The sequence below is a fragment of the Berghia stephanieae genome, chromosome 1 (genome assembly GCF_034508935.2).
Source record: "Berghia stephanieae isolate SIO BIC M18660-M18661 chromosome 1, UCSD_Bste_1.3, whole genome shotgun sequence".
NCBI classification, from domain to species: domain Eukaryota; kingdom Metazoa; phylum Mollusca; class Gastropoda; order Nudibranchia; family Aeolidiidae; genus Berghia; species Berghia stephanieae.
Genome location: NC_088360.1, coordinates 25,240,903 through 25,250,420, shown reverse-complemented (window position 1 = coordinate 25,250,420; position 9,518 = coordinate 25,240,903).

The window sequence follows — 9,518 nt, the reverse complement described above, 5'->3', positions numbered from 1 at the left end:
CAATTTTACAGTCCACATCTTCTATAAGATAAGTTGGTATTTACCATCATCATATGACACCACCACAATCACCGCCCCTGATTGTATTTCTATTGACACCAGTTAATAGTAAATAGTAAATAGTAAATAATGAATTTATATAGCGCCTAAACATCCACGTTAATCGTGCTCTGCGGCGCTTTACATAATAAAAATAAAAATAAAAATGTTTAAAAACAACAAAATTAAAAATCACGACACTACATGATACATAATAAGCATGCATACAAAAAACAGAATCAAAGCAACATCTATTTTATGAAAAATAAGCCTCGCGGAACAACTCAGTCTTCAGACATTTCCTGAAAGATCATAAATTTTCACAGGACTTTGTCCGAGGACTAAGTGCGTTCCATAGGCGTGGAGCTATGAATGAAAAGGCTAATGAAGTGGTAAAACCCGCCGCCAGTCTATATTTATTGGGGTGATGCCAATGACTCTCTCTCTCTCTATCTACTTAATGCAGTTCCAAAAACCCTCTCGGATACCGATCGGACAGAGATATGTTAGGGGATAGTTGTTGTTATCATCAGTGGTCAGCGATAGCAGATAGCCGATAGCCGATAGTCTCCCTAGAGTAGCCAATAGGCATTCCTGCGTGACTTACTAGCTCCAATAATATAAGTCATGGTTGTCCTCTTATCAGAGAGCCGTCCACTTACTCCTTACTCAATGATTGTTTACAAAGCAGCGACTTCGCCCGCGGTCTGATGTTATTCCCTCGAGTTGTTAGTTCGTCCTGACTTCCATGCCAGTTAATAAGTGTTATCTCTGTTTATTATCTAACCCCCCCCCTCTCTTTCTCTCTCTCTCTCTCTCTCTCTCTCTCTCTCTCTCCGCTATGTGGTATAGTGATATGACACTCGCTTTCCGATCGGAAGATCCTGGGTTCGAGCCTCTCGCTCGGCGCATAGTTGAGTCCTTGGAAAAGGCTCTTTACTCGCTTTCTCTCACCGTACAAATGAGTACCTGGCCGTTAACAGCGTTGTCTTTGTCCAAAAACTTGTAATATCGCCTAGCAGGCGTTATGTCCCGTCCTACTGTGCCGTTTTACTTGGGTCCCATCTGTTCAGGATGGATTTTGTTTTTTTTATGAGATACTTATATAGTTGTTTTATGGTGTTTTAGGAGTTTTACGGCGCTTGCAACGCATTAAGGTTATATCAGCGCCATTAAAAAGGTAGAAAATGGGATAGTAAAAAGTTCTAGAATTACAATTAAAGCACAAAAGAAAAGGTAAGACAAAGGGGAATTGGTTCAAATAGGGAACAGATGCAGATTCCAAGAGCACACCGTCAAAGTACTTAGTTTGAGATCACCTAAAAGTCTTGTTGTTTGTTGTTGTTTGTTGCTTTAGGTCTCTTCCAACACAATTGAGTTTATATGAGAGACCGCTGAAACAAAAAAAAAAACAAGCAATCTAACAAAAATAGTACAAATGTAAATCAAAATCATAACCTAAAGATATCATAAGCTAAATTATAAATAACCAAGAACAAACAGGCAGAAGATTTACAGAAAAAAAATATCCCCTGTCAAAAATACAATCACAAACCAAAGAAGCAGGATAGGCTAGTAAAGAGAAGAAGAAACGACATCACTATCGGATCGTACACCCATGCGAACATCATAGGTATATGATTCAAGGGTGATGCTCCCATCCAACCACCCGCTCCTAAAAGTCTCATCCAGACACAAGCACAGGTCCCAACTAAGAGGAATACACTCAAATGTTTACCAATCATATAACATAATATGTAAACTAAACATAATGCAATGCATAACATAGAGATGATTTACAAGGAAAAATATATCATCTCCCAAAACTATAACTATACATTCGAGTATATCCCTTCCAGCCAAGGATCAGGACAAAACTAAGTAATCCCATTCCAAGACAATGACAGGAAACAATTGGAAAACGGGTATGGGGGGATAGAAGACACAGCATGTACCTCCATGCCCACTATGGGAGGTCAGGATCCCAACCCAGAAAGGAACTCAGAAAACCGATTACATTGAGGGATAGAAGACACAGCAACTGACCTCCTGCCCACCATGGGAGGTCAAAAGACCCCACCCACCGCGTGTAAAGTGCCTTACCCAAGGTACTAAAAAAACCCCCAAAAAACAACAGAACCCATCAAGTTTAACCAAGGGGTATTCTTTAATTTATTTTCAGAAGTTGCAGCAATGAAAATGTCCAATGTGATTACATCAACTCGTACTGTTACAAAATAAATAATAAATTAAATGGTAAACAAGAATCGATCAAAAATTATATCATTTATATTTTGTTTATATTTTTAAAACTCTTTTAAAAAAGTTTTACTGGGTTTGCGATACTTTTAGGTCATATCAACGCCAGTAAAAAAAAAAGAGGACGATGATGAGATACGTAGTAAAAAGGTTTTAGATCCAGTTTCTGCTCTATGAGAGCTCAAGAAAGGAACAAAAGAAAGATAAAGGGGAGAAATTCAAACAAACCAGAAGTCTCGGGATTAATCAATCAATCAGTGTACCCAGTCTGAGACTACCGGTTAACCCTTTAATGGCGAGCCTGGAATTTTTCAACAATGTAACACACCACATCAAAACGGTAAAAAGTCGGGAGTGATTTAGATGCATCAAAACCAAGTTTACAGTTCAAGCTTTACTTCTATCAAAACTTCCTTTTATTTTTATTTTTGCAATGTGGGAAATGGTATTCGTTCTCCCCCATAACGAAATTAACCCCAAGTACCATAAGGGTAGCTATAAATAATATAAATTCAATTTTTAGCTCTTAATTCATTCCGACACAAAAACTCTTTGAGACGGTTGATCACGTTTATCATCTTCAATAGAAACTTAACTGTTTCTCTCATAGCGAAAGATCCCAGCCAGGGCTATGGCAAAACCGCATAGTCTCATTCTAAAACAAAGATCCCAGAAAACCACTTTGGAATCGGAGAAGATAATTTAAGGGGAATAAGAAGTAAAAAAAAAAAAAGACAGCACCAGAGAGAAACTGACCATCCCAACCCTCCTCCCAGACCAAGAGAGGAAGTGGCCGAGAGAGAGAGAGAGAGAGAGAGAGAGAGAGAGAGAGAGAGAGAGAGAGAGAGAGAGAGAGAGAGAGAGAGAGAGAGAGAGGGAGAGAGAGTCCTCGCCCTCACTACTAACGATACTAACACAGAATACTAAACGATACAACAAAATGAGGAGGCGACTTTCAAAACCGGCTATGTCACCTTTTCATCATTCGGGGAGAAACCGCTATTTCTTTGGTCATCTATTTAGTGAGTTATACAGGAAAATACTTGTCTTCCTTGCCGGATTGTGCGGTCTTCTAAGTGTTTTCAAAGCTCAGCTTTTCCCAGGGTGATTACAGTGGAATCCTGATAAAGTCAACACCGCCGGACCAGAAAGATTGGTTGACTTTATCCATTATCAATGGAATACACAAGAATAAAGAACAGAAAATTTAGGACCAACAAGAGCTCTTGACTTAAAGCAGACTTTGACTTGGAAAAGCTGAGCTTTGAAAACACTTAGAAGACTGCACAATCTGGCAAAGAAGACAAGAGTGTTGACTTTTATGCGGATTTTGCTGTATTATGAAAGAGAAATGGACCCAAGGCACCCCCTCCATGACCACAACCCAGCGACAAGTAGACTGAAGTCAAGAAAGAGATTCATGACGGCAGAAGGCATCAACCCTGATCATGCAGCTGTTCAGACTTTCCACGTGGAGAGAGCGGGACAATCGTGCAAATGAAGCCGTTGAAGATCCGAGGGAAAAACTGGCCTACGGAACTGAGCTTCCCAAGAATGAATGGGTAACATTGAACAGAGCACGAGCAAAACTTGGGAGAACTGCTGGTAGCATGAAAAAGTGGGGGCTGAGACTAGCTTGTGTACATGTGGATGCTCAGAGCAGACGATGGAGCACGTCCTTAGGGAATGCCAGGACGGTCAGCTGCACTGACCATGACCTAAGAGTCTGCTCCCCAGATGCTGTGGAGTGGGTTCGGTGTTGGAGGGACAAGCTATGATGATGATGATGAAAGAGAGTGTTAACTCACTCAATCCTAGAGCTTTTTGCTACTTTTCCAAATTGGAAAAAATGTATTAAAAATGACCATAGATAGGTTTATTCAACTACCATTAACATGTAAAAACTAAAAACAATAGCTTTGATACTGCGCCTATAATTTGTCTCAGAAAAATGTAATAAATAGGCATGGGGTAAACTACGGATATAGTCGGTGTTTGGAGTGTCACCGATACAGTTTTTGAAAATCACTTCCTCATATTTTATCTACCATCATTGGATGTCTAACGCTCAGTGGATACATTAAAATCATACATTTATCCAGCTTGTAAATATATAAATTGTGATTACAACTCCCCTCTCTCTCTCTCTCTCTCTCTCTCTCTAAATCTCCCTCTCTGTCTCTGTGTCTCTCTCACACACAAACTCTCTCAAACACACACGAACCCCTTTCTCTTTCTCACACACATAAACACACACACATTGACAGGTTTAATATCTAATGGAACTAGGGAACACATACATTACACATACAACTAAAGGTCAACCAGCAAAAAGACAATACAACAACAACAACAACAACAACAATATCAACACATCTCAAACTTCTACTAAGATCTCTTTTAATTCAATAAATAAATAAACCAATGTAATCAAAGCATTTTTACATTAATATTTGGCGTCCGTTAATTTCGTATTATGAATTTCATTTTTTTAAAAAGAAAGCTTTGAAAATCTTTATCAAATTATGTATCACGGATAAAATAATATATCATTAATTTCAAAAAAATAAATATACCAAAATGTGACCAATCGCCTCAAACTGGTAGCATTTCAGGGTGATTTAGATACTGAAAAATGAATTCTCTGTAAAAATAATGTGACACTAAAGATAATTTCTACAACTAAAAACTGAAAAAAACCCAACTAAAGTTTCACATTTCTGGGAAGTTTAATTTTATAATTACTTTGTTTTTGTTGTTTTTTTTTTTTTTGTTGGTTTTTTTTTTTTTTGGAATCTGGTTTACCCTGAAAAAATACCGTAGTTTTGAGACGATGGACGACAAAACAAAACATTCATAGCCACAACAATAATTCTTTCTGGTAAGGATAAGGAATAAAACTGGATTTGAAATAAGAAACAAGAAAAAAAAAATAATTTTAGTGAGTGATAAAGATGTCTGAAACTGAAGATTTGGAATACAAATTTAATAGGATTCATATTTAGGAGAGAGCGAAAAGCAAAATGAGAGTTAAAATAAATAGAAGCTTTGGCGACTGTTCACAAATACAAAAAAAATCTGTTATTCTTTAAGTCTCATTCTCCCGTTCAATTGGAAAACGGGTATGGGGGGGGGGGGGGGGGGGGGGAGGGGGGAATAGAAGATACAGTATGTACCCCCCTGCCCACTATGGGAGGTCAGGAACCCCAGCCAAACAATCATTCTTCTTACCATACGTGCAAAATAGCCATTTTAGTTACGGTACTATCATTCTACACATCACAGTCATACAATGTGTCACAGTACAATCATTTTACTTATCGTAAGTGTCACAGCCATACAATGTGTCACAGTACAGCTATTCAATTTACCATTCATGTCACAGTCACTCTACGTGTCAGTCATACAATGTATCACAATACAACCATTCTATTCACCAAACGTGTCAGTCATTATACATGTCACAGCCATACAATGTGTCACAGTGCAACCAGTCTATTCACCATACGTGTTAAAGCCGTACAATGTGTCACAGTACAACCATTCTATTCACCATACGTGTCACAGCCGTACAATGTGTCACGGTGCAACCATTCTATTCACCATACGTGTCAAAGCCGTACAATGTATCACAGTACAACCATTCTATTCACCATAAGTGTCACAGCCGTACAATGTGTCACCGTGCAACCATTCTATTCACCATACGTGTGACAGTCATACAATGTGTCACAATGCAACCATTCTATTCACCATACGTGTCACATTCAATCTATGTGTCACAGCCATACAATGCATCACAGTGCAACCATTCTATTCACCATAAGTGTCACAGCCGTACAATGTGTCACAGTGCAACCATTCTATTCACCATTCGTGTCACAGCCACACAGTGTGCCACACACAGTGCAACAATTCTATTTACTATACGTGTCACTATTACTCTACTTGTCACAGCCATTCTATATTTCACAGCCAAATAAAAGCAAAGTGAAATTTTATAAATATTAAAATTTACCAATTCTTAAGACAAAAAAAAACAAAAAAACAAGATAATCAACTACAAAGTCTACTACATATGAAACCAGGACAATAATCACCGCTATGTTACACTCGACCAGATTTAGAATCCAGTAAAGATACATTAATCAGTCAATAAAATTGTTTGTATGTACATACATATTACGAAATGAAACGTTTCTAGCTGTTTAACGCATACAAGATTTTTTATCTTTCTCTGCACCATTTTTGAATTGGTTTTTAAAAAAAAGAAAAAAAAGATGACACCGCTTGCCACCTATCTCATTCATGTCATCAGGCTGCTTGATATAAATAGACGATAAAAGTGACTGACCACCTCAAAACGGTATTATGTCAGAATGGTTTATGTACCAGAAATTCAATTTGTATTTCAATCCAATGCAATCTCTACTCTTGCAGCTTCAATCCTGAAGATAGACGTAGGATTGCGTTTTAGATAAGACCCGTATTACAGTAACTATTATGTCTTCCTGTGAACACGAATGTCTTCTAATTGACAAGTTAAAATTTCTCATAACAGTCAGAATTTCTCAAGATGTTGGGAGGAAATTCAATATTATTCTTATTGTACTTGGAAAAAAAAAAGGACTGAATGTGTGCATTCACTGACTGGGGAGTGGGGTGGCCGATAGCACCACTCCTTTCTTGTTTTTGTTTTTGTTTTTGTGTGTTTTTTTGGGGGTTTTTTTCTTTTGTGGTCTTTGATTGGGATGGTGGTTTGTCCTTGTATACTTTTAAAGAAGGTCTTCCGTTTAATTTGCTCCTTCATATTTTGTATTCATACAATTGAAATGTAATTTAGGTTGTTTACAGTTTACTCAGGAGAATCCATTTTACGACATAATAACATTTTGAGGCGTTGGATCACAAACTATATACACTTTAATGACAACACTTTACATGGTTTGTTGGTTTGGGTTTCAAAATTGTTATGTTATAACTGAATTTAAGTGACAATGACGGAATAAAAGGGACATAATCCAAAGATTAAAGATGTTGAGCAATTCTATACAAACTAGATGAATATCCCTGAAAGAGTAATACAGAGATTTGCTGTGTTTGTTTTTTAAAACGACAGTTGCACGCAACACTTTTAGGTAATTTCAATACAAGTAAAAAATAGACAGAGATGCCAACCTCAAGAATCGGAAAATGTATAATTTGGGGGGGGGGGGGGGGGGGGGGGGGTGTGATTTTTAAAAAATACAAAAACATGTGTAATCCATTGCAGTCCTCATTTCATGAGAATAACTGAATACCCTTCAAAGAGTCACGGCACTGTATAAACCATACTCGTTATTTCATATCAACACAAGGTCAATAGTGGCCTACTAAAAATACTGTATTTTCAAAGTTTTCCCTATTTTTTGTATTGACACAACTTATAAATTTAAAAATTTGGAATTTTCATGATAGTTGGCATCTCTGAATAGGACAAAGCCAGATAGTCGATTAATTCAAATATGGAACAAAAGTCAAACCAAGAACAATCTATTCCACCCTGTAGGTAAAGTAACCCCCCCCCCCCCCTTCACACACACACACACACACACACACACACACACACACACACACACATTAAGTTCTAATATTACTACACATTTACCAACCAATTATACATTAAATCTATTTTATTTATTTTTTCAAACATATCACAACAAATTTTCTTGCAAAGGTTTGAGGTACAACATCAATGTAGAAAAATACTTTAAATCAAAAATAATGTTTCAAATCAAAATAATTATAACATCATCGTACCCAAATCATAGGAAAACTCATAAATAATTATTTGGTCGTTTTGAGTAGGAGAGAATGTGCTTCAATGATTACACACATCTACAGGTTTTGATCATGGCAAAAGTAACCAACAACAAATCCTTAACAAACCCTAACGAAACGTTTATGTCACAAAATGAAACAAAATGATATTTATTGTTTATATAAAGCTAAAGGGTGAAAATTGACGTTTTGAATTTCCCTTTATTCTAAATACACACACACACACACCCACACACACACACACACAAACACATAAATTTTAACAATAATATATTAACAAAGTAAAGACAGAATATTTTTTTTTTTAAAAATAATGGGGAAAATCAAATGCCAATTGAAATCCATAATTTGTCTTATGAAATCCTTTCGTATTGTCTAATTGTATTAAGCATTTCTCATCCGGGTCAAGAGATATTGTATTTGTGATTACTACAAAAGAAAAGAAAAAGTTTAAAAAAAAAAAAAAATTCTTTGGGGAAAATTTTCTTATTCTTAATATCACTGGATGCAGTTTTAATCAAATGAAGCTGTAGCATGAACAATGAAAATTTAGAAAGATGATATGATATTAAAAAAAAAAAAAAACAGAGCTGGGCAGACACAGCAGGAAAAAAAAAATACAAGAAAAAAATCAGCCTGTCTGGACTGAGATATAATTGAGCTTTTATATAGCACAATATCCACTAAATGTGTTCAAAGCGATTTACAAGGGGTCCCTGGCCAACAGCAACATTTCATATTTAGGACGGGACATGACACCTGTTAGACAGAAACAACGCTGTTAACGGCCAGGTACTCATTTTACACCTCAGTATGGTAAGATAATGTGAGAAAAGAGCCTTCTCCAAGCACTCAACTATTCGCCGAACGAGGCTCGACCCGAGGACCTTCCGATCGGAAAGCGAGTGTCATACCACGAGACCACATAGCCCAATGATGATTCTTTTGTGTATTTTTCTTTCTGCTGTGTCTGCCCTGGCACTGTTTAACACCATAACATCTCAGAGTTGTGTGTTACTCCAGCGGCTGCTACCGAATTTGTAACTTGGTCGTATGTACAGTGAAGGATTGGGTCATTATGTATTTTGGATTTAAGCAATGTGACAGTTGATTTCTTTTCGACAAAATTCCTAGACTCGTTTTTCAAGATTAGCTTTAAATACCAAACACTGTCAAGATAAGGTTATTTATTATTTATTTATTATTTGTAATATTTTTTCTATTTCTCAACAGTTAACAGACATAAAAAAGGTTTGAACAAAAATCTTCAAAATTCAAGCATACAAAAAAAAATTGAAAGTCAGAAGGTAAAATAAAACGTTTATCTACAAAAATTGCACATGACAAACAAATAGTCTTTGGGTTGACTATTTAAAAATGATCGACACCAACTGGTCCAG